The following is a 20431-nucleotide window of genomic DNA, read 5'->3' as shown; positions in this document are numbered from 1 at the left end:
AATTTTGTAAAAGTTGTGTCTTGTTGTTAATGGGGACTTTGGTTGGATAGTAAAGTAGGTATATTGTTATTCCCCCACTATCGTTCAAATCCCCTCGAGAACATGTTTATCTCTCATGGATTGTGTTGCTTGTGTAAGAAAGTCGCTCCCTTCCCCTGTTTCAAATTTCAACATGGTAAATAACTTACTCTCCAATACATTTGGCAAGTAGACAAATTTGTAATACATTTGATATGTTATAAGTATTTTACCTTAATAGTGGTTTACACATAGTTTATCTTTCCAAACACACATTGTTATTGGTTTGCATAACTATTTAAACTATTTATCAATGCTTTAAGAAAAACTTTTAATTTTGATTTAAAATTTACACAACTCATTATATCTACACTCAATATTTGCTCAAAACTCAATTCCATTTTTGATGACATGCTTGCATCTTGTCACGTGAAGGACATTAGTCTTATTAATTCCTACCAAGACAGGATTTTAGCAATCCATTTTCTGATTGACCACTATGAGTTTATCATTGACCAATGCAATTTATAATGTTTAATTCGCTGCTACATTCACAAGAAAATCCAGCGAGATCAACCCGAAGGGATATGCCCACCAACCAAACTAACAAAGCCTAAGCCCAAGGGCATCGAAGAGATTTGACCTCAAAGCCAACCAAACTAGCAATGCCTAAGCTCAAAGGCATCAAAGAGATTTGACCTCATGCCCTCCCGATTGGCAAGACACTTAGCAATGGGATTGACCTCATGACCTCCCGATTGGCAAGGCACTTAGCAATGGGAACTCAACCAATTGAACTATCCCTTGATTTCAATATTATTAAAAAAGTATTTTTCAAATATTTGATTGAACCATAACTTTAAGGTCTTGTTACACCTTTGCACAATATAATGCAATGTGAATAAGTGTCTCACATGTTTTATCATAAAAATTTTGGATATTGTTGTAGTATTCATCCATGATTTTCAAATAGTTGTGTAGTGAATTTTTTATTCTTAAAACTTAATAAGAAAACCATCCAAAATTAAAATGTTTAAAAATAGTTCATATTTGGGTAAATAATATATTTACCATCAATTACTTCCCACCATAATTTAAACAAGCATTTGCATTAAAAAAGATGAGAATAAAAAATATGAATAAGATGTAAAAGCAAGATTATAGGATTCTATTTGCTTATTAATTAATTTAACATTGACTTATGCAATTTTTTCTAAAGCATAATTTCTATTTTGAATTGAACACACTAAACTGCTTGTTTTAAACAAATAATTATTTTTCGGATACATTTACATATAATCAAAATTTAACCTTTTCCTCTTTACATATTCTCTTCCGCTGTTTGAAATATACAAATGTGATTATCTACCAGAGATATACCAATATAATATTGAATCAAAATATTTATTTCTCTTAATATGGTTAAATGTCATTCTCGGGAGGAGATATGTAATTGCAAAATATATTTGATGGTATATTTCAATCATATATTTATCGACTATATTCATTAAATTTTCATATTATATACATTTAAAAAATAGAATAAAACTACTTTTATGTTACATTCAACGCAGTGTGTGACATTTACACTAAAGACCCACTGCAGGATGAATTGATTTAGGTATTAACATTTTCTTTCATTCATTCATCTAATAATAATAAACAGACAAATCTTATCTTCATTCATGATCATACATACATATAATATATCTGAGCTAGACATTGGTAGCAATTTAGAGTCTGACCTGCAACACAATGATATCAATTTAGGGTCTGACCTTCGACCAGATCAAATAGAAAACTCTTTTGATCTCGACCTGCAACTGCAGCTGATGCTTCTCGCTCTGATAATGTTGGAGATATAAGATATATGAAATAGACATAGATAGCAACTGGCTAATATGAGCATAATTGAAACAGACATTAATGGCAATTTAGGATTTCGACCCTACTGGCCAATACGACACTAATAGCAATTTAGGATTTCGACCCTACTGGCCAATACGACACTAATAGCAATTTAGGATTTCGACCCTACTGGCCAATACGAGCTCCTCTTTCCTTAATGCATGCCTGGAGCGGATTCGTCATTACGACAGTAAACGCAAACTTCTCAGAGAGATCGAGAGTCTCACCTTCCCGGCAGGACCAGTGAAAGGCCTGCACCATGCGGGCCAAAATAAGATTGATGTGCAGGGTCCCCAGCCCTAGGGCGGGGCAAATCCTCCGGCCCACCCCAAAGGGCATCATCTTCACCTGCTTGTTGCCCGTGATATCTACTTCGTTATTCGGGTCCAGGAATCGCTGGGGATTGAAAGTCATGGGATCCGGCCAAATGCTCGGATCAAACGACATCCATGCCGTGTAAATCTCCACATTGCATCCGTAGGGAATGTCGTAGCCCCTGAGCTTGCAGTCCTCTGTGACTGAGTGTGACAGGACGAAGTGACCCGGAGGGTGTCGTCGCAGGGTCTCCTTCACCACGGCGTTCAAGTATGGAAGGTTGTCAATGTCCTTGTCCTCCACTTTCCTGTCACCCACGACATTGCAGATCTCTTGATAGAGCGTTTCTTGAATATCTTGATGCATCACCATGCGAAGCATTGCCCATTCCAAGGTAGTAGCCGTTGTGTCAGTTCCGGCGGTCAGGAGCTCGGAACAAAGGGTCACTAATTCTTCATCAGTGGGCTTCCCTCGCCCTTCCGGCAGCTCTAGCTTCATCAGCGAGTCAATATATGCATTGGCGCCATCAGGGGACCCGGGCTGGGTATGAAGCCCCTGTTTCACAACCGCGCGGCGGGCATTGATGAGCGGGAGAATGCTCTCCATCTGGATCTGCCGCCACTTCCTGATGTGCTTCCATTGTCTGGCGAACAGCGGCCTGAGAATGGGCAAGAAATCGTGTATTTGGGGCTCTATAATCAGCAAAATTTCCTTCATAATCTCGTCCACATGGGTAATAATGTCTTCTTCCAGTTGCTTCCCGAAGCACATACAGAGCAGAATGCTGAAAATTGAGAACCGCACATTGGTCAACACACGCACAGTCCCCTGGTTTTTCCCTGCCTCGGCTTCCAGCCTCTGGATGAGCCGCTCGATGGCCCAATCGCGAATCCAGCTGAAATCCTTCATGCGTGAGGGGGTTAGCAACTCAGACACCATGTTCCGGCGCAGGGTTCGCCACACAGAGCCATACAAGGCCGAATTTACAGAGCACTTGTTCTCGCTGAAGAACATCTTTGTTGGGGTATCAGGCGGCCTGCTGGCGAAGAGTGCCCCATTTTCGATTAGGGCCTCGTGTGCTACCTCCGGGCAGGTGATGATTATCATAGTCTTCTGCCCCATTTTGAGGGTGAAAATTGGGCCGAACTTCTCTCTCAGGTCTCGAATCACATACATGAAGGGTTTCCCAGAGAATACAACCTGAAACAGGTTCCCAACAAGAGGCCATCCCCTGGGCCCTGGAGGCAGATGCTTCTTCGGAGGCCTACTCTTCAAAAATAGGACTGCCACTGCCAGAGAAACCACTATTATTCCCACACCCACAAGACCACGGTAGCTTCCATGGCCGCCTGCAAACTCAGACCACATTTCGTTCATGCCCACCTCCATATCTTCTGGTTCATCCTCTGGCTTGCCAATTAAGGCCACTCTGCCTTTTATATGCAGAATTCATGGCAACAATTTCTACTTCAATTCGGTTCTTAAATTCTTCTTTCTCGATCAGAGGCGGTATTAAATCCGGCCAACTGTAACCTTCCCCCATTCTGATCTGATTTGATTTGAATGTATTGTACGAAGCCTTTTGTGAAAATGGCCGGGAAACAGGAATTACCATATCATCCAGTACCATGGTAGGCTACGGCCTGTAACCTAGTCTGTCTGTAGACCAGACACGTCGCATAACGATATAAAGGAAGCCATTAATTTTCAGGTTGAGGTCACCTTCCTTTCCACTGGCCCTGTCCTGCCCTGAACATCACGCTTCACGAGGGAGGTTCCGGCTCTATTTATTTGGATGTATATGGTTGAACCCTCGGCATTAAGTTGTGAACCAAGAAAATTGACAAGTCATAGATGCATCTGAAAAAGGGCGAGCTTTGGTTGTACCGAGGATGACCCTGCCCTCCATATCTTTGACCTTTGCTTTTATTTGGGTATTGCAGGCCCTTGTCCTTCTAGATGCATCTGAAAAGGGCGAGCTTTGGTTGTACCGAGGATGACCCTGCCCTCCAGATCTTTGACCTTTGCTTTTATTTGGGTATTGCAGGCCCTTGTCCTTCATGATTTTTATTACTAATTTAGAACTTTTTATTTTTACTTTTTTAACCATGTGGTGAATCGGTAACTGCCAGGCCTAATCTATGGGAGACCAAGGATCAAACCTCATAGCTGCCACTATAACACCAAGAGCATAACCAATCACCTGCAAGTGGGGTATACTAAGTTCCTATGATTTTAGCAAGAGCAGACTGAAAGGGGAATCCGCCCCTCTAGCTGCCACCACAGGGCATTGTACTCAATGAGATTTGAACAAATTTAGAACTTTTTATTGAAAATTGAAGTTACAAAACTTCACAGGATTCGGTAGGTTTTTTTAATTGGTCCTATCCTTCCTCGGTTCATAACCCTTGAGGTGTTCTTATGTGCAGCCAACTTCAAAAATCTGAGGTTTGATAATTGAGAATACACATTGCATGGAGAATACATATAGCGAATTACAGTAGAAGAATGTGCCTCTAACCTAAGCCTTCTTCCTAACCAATCTTGGTCTAACCTAAGCCTTATTCCTAGCCCATCTTGATCCAATAGGTGCTACCCGTTTTTCCTAGCCACAAATTAGTGGCCTTAAAACCATATACTCGTTTATATGGGGAAGATCAAAGTGATCAACAAGGTAGAGGAAAAGACAATAAAATGCAAATATGGGTAAGAGGGCAAAAATAATTGAGGTAGAAAGGTCTTTCAATCTAGCAAATTAATCAATGAGCAATTATACTAGCTTGATATGACTTTTGAAAGATCTTTTCATCTAATTGAATTTTGTGAGCAAAGCTAGTGGCTAATTTCCATACCTTTTTTCCCCTTTTTCAATCTCCAATCTCATTTCTTCATTTTATTTTCTATGTGCTTGAACATTTTCGACCATTCTCCCAAAGATCTTATTATCTTTGTACACTAGGAGATATCTACCACTATAGTGTCCTTCAATTGACAATATGTAATTGTAACAATTATGCAAGTGTTCTCCTCAACAAGTCCTATGAACTCATTGATCATAAAGCTAGCACCTTACTACGATCTAAGCTCCATGCTAATGATGAGGCATCTAGGAGCACAATGGGTACATGTTTGTATGAACGAGAAATATCAATGTTGAAGCATTGCAAATCCATGGCTTTGGCATCCAACATAGTAAAATTCCACCCTATGTGCATCTTCAACCTCATGTTGAATGGAATTAATGCTAGTGGATGTTTTGCAACATGCATAACTCCCTAAAAATTCAATCAAATCATCTCCAAGGCGAGGAACTGCATTGCTCAAATATTTTAGAAAAATGTTTTAATTTAATATCAAGGTAGTATATTGGTGTTTTTTGTCCGATCACACTATTTACACAACATTTATGAAAGGTAGTTTAAAAAAATGCTCATTTAAAGTTCAAATGCTAGCAATCAAGCTCCACAACTTAACCTATTACCAACATTTGAGCCAAGCACACCAACCTTCCTTTTATTGAAGCAATAACTAAAAGTAATAACATTAATTTCAACATGACAATACATTCTTTATCTCCAAAATAAATAAATAAATAAATTATAATTAATTAATTGATAAAAAAACTAAACTTTAATTTCCATGGATGGAAAAGTTTCATCAAATTTCCCTTACTGCATATGACATAAACAAGGTAAACACTTAAAATTTACTCTTATCTATTAACTCTAAAATTTAAAAATTAAAATTGGGCATACTGACTTACATACCTAGATGAGACTTGTTTACAATGGCTATACGCATGTTTGTGTTCTCATTCAAGTAAATTGTTATAAGCTCATTATTCAAGGAATTGGAATTGAATTGTTGTTGCTCCAATGGATTATTATTATATGGTTGAAAAACTTTGTCTAGCAGAATTGTTCCATAAATCATATTTAACTTCTTAGAAGTACCATCCCTTCTCTCATTCTCTCTAGTAAGGTTTGAAGCATAGTATTTGTTAAAAACAATCATAAACACGGTATTTGTACTTGACATTGTCCTAGTACATTATGGATTTCATTACATCACTCCTAATTATTCTCTCACAACAACTTGAGGTTGTTATTCACGATGTTGCTCATGCTTAACATCTCATGTATGTGTAGATGCTCTGCAACTTCCTGCGCTCCGATTTTTCAAATCCCACTGAATTCGTTGAGACTTTGATCTCATGTTTTCAAGCCAAACCATGTCATAGGGCATCATAATGGGCTTAGGAGACGACTCTGTGGACTCTGCTTTCAACACACTTATTCAAGGATGGGGGAAAAAGACAAAAGCATCGCAGGCATCCTCAAAATTTGTCAAGAGAATTGAAAATGCTACTACAACGGAGCTTCCTTCCAAAAAAATTTGAGCCAAAATTCTCACTCTTGCAGAAAGAGGTTTGGTAGGGAAGTTCATAGGTATGTGTCCCTCTCCCAAGACTATTGAAGGTTGGATTGAGAAAACTTGGGCAAGGCTTGTCTTAGGCCCTATTAACTTTTTTACTAGTGGTAGAGGGGTTTTCATTTTGTTATTCAACTGTAAGGAAGGTAAGGATTCGATATTTAGAAATGGGCCATACTTTATGGGCTTGAGAGGCCTCTACATAAAAAAATGGACCCTTGACTTTGACCCAGAGGCAAAGATCCCATCAATTTTTCTTTTCTGGGTCTGCTTCCCTCACCTTCCTCTTCCTTGTTGGGAGGTTGATAGCCTCATCTCAATAGGAAACTCCCTTGGAATTTTTTTGGATAGCTCTAAGCCAAACAACAAGCAATTTGTGTGCATGATAATTTATGTGGAAGTTGATTTAGAAAAATGACTTCCAAAGAAAATAACCTTGAAAAATAGAGACTAGACCCATCTTTAGATTCTAGACCATGAGTAGAATTTGTGACTATTGTAAACTTTGCCATGAATACAACCACTTTGCTAAAGATTGCAAGAGAAAACCCTCTCCTTTGGGGGAGAATCACCCCTTAAGTGTTTGGCAATCTCCAAAGAAATTTGTTGCTATATTTTCAAAAGTTGGTCCCACATCCAACAAAGTGACAATGGTTGAAGTTTCAAACAATCCCTTCGAACCTTTATCCAACAAATCTAAGCTAGAAGACCCATGAACTAAAAATGTATGTTTCGAGTTAGATTATCCACCAATTGAAAAAGATTGCTCTGAACCCTCTCATATAATCCCCTCCTCTCCTTAAAAAGGAGAAAACCCCATGTGGGTAAGGAAGCCCCTTCATTTTGAGACCCTGCTAGCTCCCAAGTCATCAAAAGTATCTCTACTGCTCTTACTCAAATTTTTATCCCCCAACCCTCTCAACCTCCTCTCAAAGATTCTTAGGATACTCCCTTCTTTGTGTCTCACCTCAATGAAGTCTCCCCCATTCTTCATTATATCGGGATTGACAATCTTGCTCACAAGAAGAAAAAATCATTTTCTTGGATATTTGAAGAAGATTTTGAACAAATAGAAAAGGCAATAAAAAGGTTGGAATAAAACCCAATAAGGAGAAAAGAGACGAAGTCATAGTCATGTAGAAAATCTTAGGTAGGGAGAAAATAATAGAGCAACAATATAAGATCAACAAAATGCAAGGAAAGAATCAAAGAAACATAAAGAAAATGAGGGGGGGGGGAGGTGCCCTTACATAACTCTTAATGAAAATAATTTCTTCAAACATAAGAGGTTTACGGAACCCCATCAAAACCCTAGCAGTTAAGGAGATATTGTAGCGGCTCCAAGCACCCTCCAAAATTTTGCCTTAGCTTCGTTTTGGAGCCTCCCTACCAACCATCCTCAGCAACATGTCTTGCCTTGTCAAGTACACAAGCTTCAGTGATTTTCTAGCAGATTGTCAGCCTGTGCATGATGGCTTGTTTCACCCCCCTCACAGGTTGTTTCTCCGGACTTGATCCAACTGCAGGCTGAACAACTCCCTCAAGAAATTGCACAATTTTGGAGGGGAACCAACCTTCCCTCCAGAAATTGCTCAAATCTGCCTGTCACCCTTCACTGGAAAAATTACGCAGTTCCTCCCAGCAGGACTCCTCAGCCTAGGAATTGCGCAATTATGGGCAACAGTTAGCTTCTCAGCCCGTAAATTGTGTAATCTTTCTGGGCAGCCAGCCCATCTCCCTCCAGAAATACGCAAATTTTCCCCTCAGTTGAGCAGGTTGTTGCATGTGCCATTGAGTTGATCGGTTCCACCCAGGATCAGGAAAACTTGACTTGCATGCATGGGTTGCTTTTTCCCAGAATAAAAAAAGCAACATGCAAAAAGCATCCCTAGATTTTAGGGAGCTATTTTTAGCAGCTGGAGGTTACATGCAAAGATCGTTTTAGAATCTTTCCTCCAAGTGTCGTTTTTTCCTAGATTTGTGGCATGCGCGTCATGAGCCTCAAACTTATTTATTCGACGCTTCAGAGCTCACTTATTCACATCAATCTTGGAGCTCTGACATCCCACATCACATCCAGGAGTCTTCGACACATCCAGCTCAGCTATTCACGGGTAAGTCCTCTTAACTTGTCTTTTGCAGCATTTCTGTTGTTTTTTGTGTTTTTGCTTGTGTGAGTGTTGTTTGCTTGATTTATGTGAACGCTTGCTATCGTTTACATGCATACTAGCTTGTACTAGCATCGTTTCAGTTTTTGTTAGCATCTCACTATTGTCGCATGCATGAAACTGTTTTGCACGAATAGTCGCCAATTTGGAAACTCGCTTCACCCACATGCATGTTGTTTCGTTTTCTGAATCTTTCATTCACTGTTTTCATGCATGATCATTCTCTCCTGCTTACACTCAGTATCGCCATGCAATCACATTCACATTTGTTTTTAGTTGCCCGTTGGTGGGTCTGGGCAGCCTTGGCCCGGACTCTGCCTCACCAAGACAACATTGTGCAATCCTGAGAGGGAAGGCTTTGTCTTCCTCTCAGGAAATGCGCATTTCTGCCCAGTGACTATCCCCCAGTCTTGCATTGCGCAATTCTTAAGGACAGTGACTGTTGGCCTAGAAAATTGCGCAATGCAGTCACAGGGCCAGCAACCATTGCCAGCTAAAATTGCGCTTGCGCAATTCCAGCGGCCAGCAGGCCAGCCCGAATTTCACATTGTGCAATTTAGCCAGCCAGCCTCCCTAGACAACCCAGATTGCCTTTTGCGCAGTTCTGGGAGACAATCTCCCAGCCTCCCAGGAAAAAATGTAATCCTTGCTAGTCAATCCCTAGGTATGTTGCATGTCATTCCTCAGTTTAGTTTGGTTTTAGTTGACAGATTTCTTGCCATGCATGTCACTTTGTCTCCAGATCTAGTAGGTGTTCATCCACCTCTTAGCAGTTCAGGATCAATGGCCTCCAAGAGAGCAGGATCAAAGGACATTGATGGAAGTGAAACTGGAGCAAAAGTTCACTGAGTGTCTACAAGTCTGTCGATCTATGAAGACACCAAGTTGATTGTAGACAAGGACATCAAGATGAAATGGCAAGAGGTCAATGATGCATTTGCAGGCACATTTGGGGAAGACCTCAAAGACCGCCAAGTCTATGTGAACATCCACAAGTCCGGTTTGTACTGGATTGCATGCAGGTATCTCGTGTTCCCATGCGCGGACATGATACATTGGATCATCTCGCACACTGATCCTGAGATGATGACATTGAGCAGTGTCAGTGGGGCAGCGATTGCTACCTTCAGGGCACAGGATTATGATGAGATGTATCAGATGTCGAAGTCCGTGATCACCATGGAAACACCTTTTAGCTTACCCAGCAATAATGCCAACTCCAGAGATATCTTGAAGAATTAGGTGAAGGAGCCAACTAAATTCAGGATGACACCCAACCAGGTCTACAAGATGAAGATATTGCGAAAGGCATATCAATACTTGGTATTTTTTTCATGTCGTCTATATGGCCAAGAAAGCACAGAAACCTTCCCACAAAGTTGGGTGATTGCATTGGACCAACTGGCCAGAGAAGGTAATGCATGCAACTGGTCTGACATTTTGGATCACCAGCTGAAGGAACAGATAACAAGGGCTCGACAACCGCCCAAAGTTATGCAAGCAGGAATCTACATGTTTGCCTACATCTTGGATGCAATCTGTGCTCGTCAGGAGTTCCCGGGCTTGAAGTGGGCATGGACACTGGTGGAGACCTCTGTGAACACTTATTGTAAGATGTTTTCCGAATGCAGCTTCAGAGGAGTTATCACACAACTGTCCAATGATTTTGTCACCCCGGTTTACAAGATGATATTCGAACAGGATCCACCCTCCATGTTGAAGGCAGTAATGGAGGCACTGATCGACACAACTGATTGGTATGCCTCACCATCAGACACCTTCATACGGATGTACAGTGCAAAGAAGCCTCCGCATGTTCTACCGAAGTTTTCCTTGGACAAATTCGTCATGCAAGAAGTAGCATATCACATCTCGGCAAGGTTATCAGCTAGGTTGCACCTGAAGAAGAAGGCACCTTGGCCCGATTTTCCGTTGTGGATCGGGTTTTACAAGATACAGACTTTCAAGCATGCGGATGTCGAAGCAAAACAGATGAAGAAATATCCATTCAACGCACAAAGTTACAATACATATGACCCGCATTGTCTTGTGAAAGACCACTGCACAAGAGTACAATTTAACGAGATCCGTGGGGCATGTCATTGGGCAAAGGAAGACCCATGGAGATATTGTTACAACTCCTCCAGATTCAATGAACCGGGCGGCCTCGCTGTGGAATGGATAGCGAAGCAGCGTGAAGCAGCATCCCGGAGAGCACTAGAAGCAGCAACAACATAGGTAAACATACCAGTGCGCGACAAGGGCAAGAGGAAGATTGTCGACAACATGGAGGAAGAGCAAAGCTGCAAGTTCCAAGCATACCCACTTGTGCAAAAAGCAGCTTTGGAAATAGATGCAAAGAGGCAGCAACTCAACAAGAGAAATGCACAAAGGCAGAGAGAGAAACGAAGAATGGAGGAAACAGAGAAGGAGTTGCGTGAGTTGAAGGAGAAACTTCGAAAGGAACAAGAGTTGCATAGATAGGAGAAGGAAGTGCAACAAGAACAAGTACAGCAGGGGACGCAACTTGTGCAAATAGATGAAACTATGCCCTTACAAATAGTAGACTCATTAGAATAGCTGGCATTAGGCAGACAGGGTGAACCATCACAACAGCGAGACTTCGTTCAGGAGATAGAGCAAGCACTTGAATAGATGGATACGGATATGAAGCAACAGGAGTCAGAGCAAGACATCGACCTCATGCCTCACCACCAAGAGGTTGGCCCACTAGCTTCACCGTGTCCAGAAGAGGAGCAAGTCCCAAGCGACCAAGAAGACACTAAAATCCTTGTAGACAATCCAGAGGAGGGGATGCACAACATATCATTCGACGAGTCTCAACATAGAGTTGTGCAGTCTCGCAGAGTGTCGACTCTGGATAATCATACATCTCCTACGTAGTTTGAGGAACGAGTGATTGTGTCTGACGTGCACAAACATCCAGCAACATTGGCTGATGCTACCAAAGCATATGCCGAAGCCACTAGCTCGAGTGTTCGCTTCCTGATAGCTAAGAATGAGCGAATGACTAAGGAGCTACAGATGGCCAAGCAGGGAGGAGAATTGGTTACAACATCCACCCAAGCAGAATTGAAGAAGGCAATACTGGATGAATTATTGTCCCTTGACACAGTAATTCAGGCATTATATTACAAGTTTGGTACCATACATAAGGTAGTCGTCCATCTCAATGGTTGGCAGCAGTGATGTGCTAGAAGACCATGTATCCTGTCAAACGTGCATGTTGTTGTTGATTACATGCAAACATGGACGATGAGATACAAGGGAGACCCGCTTCACTTTCCTAAGATGATGAAGCCCAAAGCGGTCAAGCTGAAGGCACACATCCGAAGTCAGATCTCCCACAGCTCATCACTAGTCTACAAGCTTTCCATGCATGTGTATTCAAGAGTATGGATTTCGTTGTGTGCGCACATGCAATCCCATCTATTGGGCACTCACCCAGGCGAAGATAAAGGCACAGGTCCGACTAGAGCTTGACTCATACTTTGACGAGTCAATGGGCATAGCCACCAGCACAGACTTGTCAAATAGTGTAGACACCATGCAAAGTATGTTGCTAGTCCGGCTGCACTCAATACAATGATGCGCATGCTATCAGACGAGTTGGACAAAGGAGCTCGAGGAGTGTACCCGAATGCTATGGAGGTAAGAGATCGTTACCAGAAAGATGTCACCTTAGAGTACATGGACACCATTGCGGACTACCGAGCTTGGCATCAGTTTGCTACTATCGACCACCATGAGGATGTCGAAGAGTTGGTCTTCCAACAGTTGTCCGAGTCATAGTGATGTCTTGCATGGCTTGCTCAAGCCATTTTGTCTCACATGGGTACATGTGCATTGTAATGTAACGTCTTTTCAAGTGTAAGTTCAAGTGTCGATAGTTGGATGTAACAATCATAGAGTAGATGAAGAGTCATGAGGGTAGATGAACTATCACAAAGGGGAATGTCAAGGGCCACCCCACCCTTTGCTATATATAGTCCCTCATAACTCATTGTATAGGCTTTTGGTCAACCAAGCTTCCGATAGGACTATCTTAGAGAGAGCTTGGGCAGTATTGTATGAGCCTTGGCTTCTCCACTGCGCAGAGCTAGTATATCTCTTTGGAGGAGCAGGAGGTTGTGGTTGTAACGTTCTGTTGTTGAAACTAGTGGTTGGACATGGATGTATTGTATGATTGGAACTTACACTTCTTAATATAATAGACCCAGCACGTTTCATGCATATGTCGTATTGTATTTCAGTTATCTTGTTTACTCTAAATGATATATGTATATGTTTTCTTATGCATGAATTTGTAGCTATTTTATGTATATGTATGTATGAATCTTTCTGAAATGTGTTGTTGGTTTAACCATCACTTTAGATTGCTAGATTACTTGCCTTCCATGTTGTGATACATCTTTGCTCGTGTGTTCCCTTCTTAACTCCATGTTATCACAAGTTTCCAAGGGGTGCACTTACCTTACCCTCCGTGTGTTAGAACCTCTCATGCACCTTCCTTGACTTACTACATATGTCACACTCTTGTTACCAACAGGGACATCTTACTTGCCTCTGTGCGAAACCGCGGTCAAGGAATTACTGTACAACCCATTGTTGGGACTCCTACACCAAATAGTCTGAGGTCTAATTGGGACTTCTTACCAGGGAGATACCCTGACATGTTGGCCGGCCCAGCACCGTCAAAATTTCTGGAGCTAGAAGGAGGGCTAGATGACAAGCTGTGTCCTCTCATCTTGTTTTGAACCTTTGCATATCTATCATGGAATCTTGCACTTTCAACCCTCCATGATGTTTTTTGCATGCTGAACCTGTCCACATCTCGAGGGAGTTTTTTGATCTCTTGTCTACATACATGTATGATGGTGAAGGCGAAGTGGCCTAGCCTGTGTTCTTACATGACTTCCTTGCCATGCTTGATGAGGAAGATGGATGTTCTGATGAACATGCTAGTCTGCTACTTGCATACACACTTCGCAAATCCCCACATCAGTGGCTGTGTAGCCTACCGACTGATAGCGTGCACTCACTTGAACACTTTTGTGATCTCATTGAAGACACTTTCTATCATTTTGATCTAGAACATCTTGACCACAAACTGTTACAACAACAGAAGGCTCTGCATGAATTGCCTATGGATTTTTGGCAGTGCTTCCGTGATTTGCAGTTTCAAGCTCCGAAAAGCCAGATGAAATTTCCCTATCTTTGGGATAGATTCAAGTACTGCCTTAACAAATCAGTCCATCCCAAGAAGAAATTTGAGCCCAAGCCTCACTCAACATACTTCAGTGATGGAGGAGCACAATCACAGACGAATGCGGTCACTGTCACAAGTGATTTCCCGTCGTCCCCTCATCAAACAGCTCCACCACTGCAGAGAGATGCGAGAGAATAGGCACACACATTAGTTCAAATGTCACATCCTCCCAGCATCACTTCGCTTAATTTTCACACAGATTTGGTTGTGAGTCCATCGAGTTGTCATATGCATTCTGTACCACAACCTCCATATTCGTACTCGAATGATATTGTCTTGTGTTCTTCCATTCCAGATTCTACACTTGTTGTGAACGAGGATCAAGCCATCAACAGAGTTGGTGTTGCACAACCAACATGTGTTGTCATTCATGAAGAGTATGACTGGGAGCTTGAGCATCAACACTCAGCGAAGGATGACTCCCTTCCGTCCGAGCCTCCTCCATTCTTTCCTAACATCTTTGGTGAACCTGTCATCCATGATTTCGCATGTGTATCTTCATCTATGGATGCACCCATTGTTGATCACTCGCAGGACACACCGAATGTCAGTCCATAATTCGACAACGGAGAGGATAAATTATTCATTGAAAATCCACTTGAATTTTCATTTGCCTTTTCCAGAAACACGAAGGATGGATTTGTCTGCTTCTAATCTACCCCTCTGTTTGATTTATCATATCATGAGAATGCCGACGAAATTGTTGATTTTTCTGATTGTAGCTATCATGATCTATGTACTCCCATATTCTATCACGATCATGATTCTATCGTAGTTGATTTTTCGAAGCCACCTATTTATGATGATCTGTCTGACGACGAAGTCGAAATACCCCAAGTTGTCGAGGCACTTCATCTCGAGCTTATGGTTATGTCAGGCCCTCGTTGTCATGAGGTTGGTTTCACTTCTGATAAGGAAATTGTTGAATCAACCAAGGCTCATCATCACTCATCTGTATGCATTGAGGATCAATCTCACACACAGATCATGCTTCCTCCACTCGAACTGCATGATCCCATCGCTCATGCATTGGAGGGATCTTACATTGCAAGCACACGTGCACGCCGCAAGTTGTCTTTGTTTATTCTGTTTACTTGCATGTCATAGTCAAGAGTATGCGTATGCTTCAAAGCTACACACAGAGTCGCACAACACCGTGACAAGTCCACAAACCACATGTCATGTACTTGCACTCACTTATGTCTTGTGGACACTTTTAAACATGAAGTGTGTTTTTCTTCATTGTGATATTTTTCTTGTTTGCTGGTTCGCACAACCGGGTTGCTCACGGACAAAGCCTTCACCAACGTGGGTCAACCAATGCCTCATTGGCTGCATTGGAAATATCACTTCACGTGATCAGGTCCATGCACCGTTAGCTTACGAGTAGGAGTAGTGTTTGCTTTCAGTTTGTTTGATTGCATGCCTATTTGCTTTCTCACTTTGCATGTTTGTTTGTATGCTTTCTTGTTTGCTTACTCACTTTGCTTTCACATTTACTTCTGCTTCTGATTTGCTTTGTTGTTTGTTTAGTTGTTTTTGTTCATAGGTTAGTTTTTCATGAAACCATGTGTGACTCTTGAAACAAGCTGGTTAAATTACAAGAGGCCTTGTGCAACTATCACTACTTGGTTATCTATCATCCTACCTCTGTATGAAGAACTTGTTACTTTTAGTCCATGATACGTCGATGGAAAATACGTATTGTTCGAAGTGAACCTTGGTGAAAACACAACGCTTGCGCACTAACTAGTGTCACCTACTCTAATCGTTTGTTTTTGGGTTAACCCTTGGCAGCTCAATCCAGTAGAGTAAGGTGAGGGGGAAAACCTTAACAAGCATGTCATAGGTATATAATAAACTACTTCTATGAAGGAACAACCTCTTCTACTCTCAATAAGTTGGGATCCCTCTTCCTCCTTTGAAATGAATAAGTGTTATGCACAATTATGAAAATGAAAAAATAAAAAAACGAAAAGTGAAAATTTTCAAAAATAAAAAATGAATAAGGCAAAAGAAGAGAAAGGCTTCCTACGCATAGAGGTGATGCAAGTAACTCCACTGGGGTACTAACTAGGCTCGTTGGAAGCGGAGTGATGATTGTGTTCCTACGTGACTCCATGGGGGTACTATCTAGGCTTGCTGGCAGCGGAGCAACACTAGAGATGAAACTAAGACTCTAACGACTATTCTGCTTATGCACCCATATACCCCTCAACCCCAATCGAAACAATGGTGTTGCCTTGGCTTGGAATGTGTGTTAATCAACCAAGATCTTGGTAGATGCTACATCTTACAATCAAGAAAGGGTGGAAACCAAGACGAACTGAGAACTAAACAATACTTCCGGAGATGTTAGACTTTCTTATCACGAACAAGATCCATTCAGAGAGCTGGAGTTCTACCGGTGTGTTGCCAAGCGTTGTAGCGGCTACAACCACCCTCCAAAATTTTGCCTTAACTTTGTTTTGGAGCCTCCCTTCCAACCATCCTTAGCAACATGTCTTGCCTTGCAAGTACACAAGATTTATTGATTTTCTAGTAGATTACTAGCTTGTGCATGATGGCTTGTTGCACCCCCCTCATAGGTTGTTTCTCCGGACTTGGTCTAGCTGCAAGCTGAAGAGCTCCCTCAAGAAATTGTGCAATTCTAGAGGGGAACTAGCCTGCCCTCCAAAAATTGTGCAATTTTGTTTGGCAGCCTGCTGGGCCCCAAAATTGCGCAAATCTGCCTGTCACCCTTCACTGGAAAAATTGCGCAATTCCTCCTAGCAGGATTGCTCAGCCCAGGAATTGCGCAAATCTGGGTAGTAGTTAGTTGCTTAGCCCATAAATTGTGCAATCTTTCTGGGAAGCCAGCCCAACTCCCTCCCAGAAATGCACAAATTTTTCCCTTAGCTGAGCAGGTTGTTACATGTGCCATTGAATTGACCGGTTCCACCCAGGACCGGGAAAACTTAACTTGCATGCATGGGCTGATTTTTCCCGGAATAGAAAAAAGAAACATGCAAAAAGCATCCCCAGATTTTAGGGATCTATTTTTAGCAGATGGAGGTTACATGCAAAGATTGTTTTAGAGTCTTTCCTCCAAGTGTCACTTTTTCCTAGATTTGTGGCATGCGTGTCATGAGCCTCAAACTTATTTATGCAACGCTTCAGATCTCACTTATTCACATTGGTCTTGGAGCTCTGACATCCCACACCACATCCAGGAGTCTTCGACACATCTAGCTCAGCTATTCACGGGTAAGTCCTCCTAACTTGTCTTTTGCAGCATTTTTGTCGCTTTTTGTGTTTTCGCTTGTGTGAGTGTTGTTTGCTTGATTTATGTGAACGCTTGTTGTCATTTACATGCATACTAGCTTGTATTAGCATTGTTTCAGTTTTCGTTAGCATCTCACTATTGTCGCATGCATGAAACTATTTTGCATGAACAATCGCCAATTCGGCGATTCACTTCACCCACATGCATGTTGTTCCATTTTCTGAATCTTTCATTCATTGTTTTCATGCACGATCATTCACTCCTACTTACAATCAGTATCACCATGTAATCACATTCACATTTTTTTTAGTTTCCCATCGAAGGGTCTGGGCAGCCTTGACCTAGACTCTGCCTCACCAAGACAACATTGCACAATCCTGAGAGTGAAAGCTCTGTCTTCCTCTCAGGAAATGTGGATTTCTACCCATTGATTGTCCTCCAATCTTACATTGCGCAATTATGAGGGAACTGCTGGCCCAGAAATTTGCGCAATGCAGTCACTGGGCCTGCAATGATTGCCAGCTGAAATTACGCATAGCGCAATTCCAGCAGCCAGCAATCCAGCCTAGATTGCACATTGTGCAATTCTAACAGCCAGCCAGCTTCCCTAGACAGCCCAGACTGCCTTTTGTGCAGTTCTGGCAGCAAGTCTGACAACCTCCTAGGAAATATTGCGCAATATTTTCCAGTCAATCCCCAGGTATGTTGCATGTCATTCCTCAGTTTCTTTGGTTTTAGCTGACAGATTTCTTGACGAGCAACAGTTGAGCAAGTGTCTACAAGTCTGCCGATCTATGAAGACACCAAGTTGATTGTAGACAAGGACACCAAGCTGAAATGGGAAGAAGTCAATGATGCATTTACAGGCACATTTGGGGAAGACCTTGAAGACCACCAAGTCTATGTGAACATCCACAAATCCGGCTTGTACCAGATTGCATACAGGTATCCTATGCTCCCATGCGTGGACATGATACATTGGATCGTCTCGCACACTGATCCTGAGACGATGACATTGAGCAGTGTCAGCGGGACAGAGATTGCTACCTTCAAGGCACAGGATTATGGTGAGATATATCAGATGTCGAGGCCCGTGATCACCATGGAAACACATTTCAGCTTACCCAACAACAATGCCAACTCCAGAGATATCTTGAAGAAATTCAAAATGACACCCAACCAGGTCTACAAGACAAAGATACTGCGGAAGGCGTATCAATACTTGGTCATATTTTCATGTCATATGTATGGCCAAGAGAGCATGGAAACCTTCCCACAAAGTTGGGTCATTGCGTTGGACCAACTAGCCAGAGAAGGAAAAGCATGCAACTAGTTCGACATGTTGGCTCACCAGTTGAAGGAATATGTAACAAGGGCTCGACAACTGCCCAAAGGTATGCAAGTAGGAATCTACATGTCTGCCTACATCTTGGATGCAATCTGTGCCCATTAGGAGTTCCCAGGCTTGAAGTGGGCATGGGCACCGACGGAGACCTGTGTGAACACCTATTGTAAGATGTTATCCGAATGCAGCTTCAAAGGAGTTATCACACAATTGTCCAATCATTTTGTCACCCTAATTTACAAGATGATATTCGAACAGGATCCACCTTGCATGTCGAATGCAACAATGGAGGCACTGATCGACATAGCTAATTGGTATGCCTCACCGTCTGGCACCTTCATACGGATGTACAACGCAGAGAAGCCTCTGCATGTTCTACTGAAGTTTGCCTTGGACAAACTTGTCATGCAGGAAGTAGCATATCACATCTTGGTAGGGTTATCAGCTAGGCTGCACCAGAAGAAGAAGGTACCATGGCCCGCTCTTCTGTTGCGGATCAGGTTTTACGAGATACAGACTTTCAAGCATGTGGATGTCGAAGTGGAACAAATGAAGAAATATTCATTCGATGCACGAAGTTACAATCCGTATGACCTGCATTGTCTTGTGAAAGACCATTGCACGAGAGTACAATTTAATGGTATCCACGGGGCATGTCATTGGGCGGAGGAAGACCCATGCATATATTGTTACAACTCCTCCAGACTCAACGAACCGGTTGGCCTCATTGTGGAATGGATAGCGAAGCAGCGTGAAGCAGCATCCCGAAGAGCACTAGAAGCAACAACAGCAGAGGTAAACATATTAGTGCGCGACAAGGGCAAGAGCAAGATTGTCGATAGCATGCAGGAAGAGGAAAGCTGTAAGTTCTGAGCATACCCACTTGTGTATAAAGTAGCTTTGGCAATAGAGGAAAAGAAGCAACAATGCGACAAGAGAAACACGCAAAGGCAGAGAGAGAAATGAAGAATGGAGGAAACAGAGAAGGAGTTGCATGAGTTGAAGGAGAAACTACGGAAGGAACATGAGCTACGCAGACAGGAGAAGGAAGCACAATAGGAACAGGTACAACAGGGGGCACAACTCATGAAGACAAATGAAACTACACCTATACAAATAATAGACTCATCAGAACAACTGGCATCAGGCAAACAGGGTGAACCATCGCATGAGCGGGACTTCGCTCAAGAGATAGAGAAAGCACTTGAATAGATGTATACAGATATGAAGCTACAAGATTCAGAGCAAGACATAGACCTCATGCCTCACCACCAAGAGATTGACCCACCAGCTTCACCATTTCTAGAAGAGGAGCAAGTCCCAAGCGACCAAGGAGACACTGAAATTCTTGGAGACAATCTAGAGGAGTGGATGCACAACATCTCATTCGACGAGTCTCAACATAGAGTTGTGTAGTCTCGCAGAGTGTCGACTCCAGATGATCATACATCTCCTGCGCAGTTTGAGGAACAAGTGATCGTGCATGACATGTGCAAACATCCAGCAACATTGGCCGATGCTACCAGAATATGCCAAATCCACTAGCTCGAGTGTTCACTTCCTGATAGCTGAGAACGAGCGAATGGCTAAGGAGCTATATACAGCCAAGAAGGGAGGAGAATTGGTTACAACATCCGTCCGAGCATAATTGAAGAAGGCAATACTAGATGAAGTATTGTCCCTTGACACAG

At 42.3% G+C, this 20431-nt stretch overlaps 1 pseudogene; it reads right to left on the bottom strand.

The window, feature by feature from the left end:
- Positions 1-1668: 1668 nt before the first annotated feature.
- LOC149167656 (cytochrome P450 77A1 pseudogene) lies at positions 1669-4056 on the bottom strand (annotated as a pseudogene).
- Positions 4057-20431: the final 16375 nt, after the last annotated feature.

This window comes from Pinus tabuliformis, chromosome 5_1 (assembly GCF_031772625.1).
Source record: "Pinus tabuliformis cultivar Carrire ecotype Pingquan chromosome 5_1, CPIR1, whole genome shotgun sequence".
NCBI classification, from domain to species: domain Eukaryota; kingdom Viridiplantae; phylum Streptophyta; class Pinopsida; order Pinales; family Pinaceae; genus Pinus; species Pinus tabuliformis.
The sequence above is the reverse complement of the archived record's forward strand: the minus strand, read 5'-3'. Positions and strand labels throughout refer to the sequence as shown.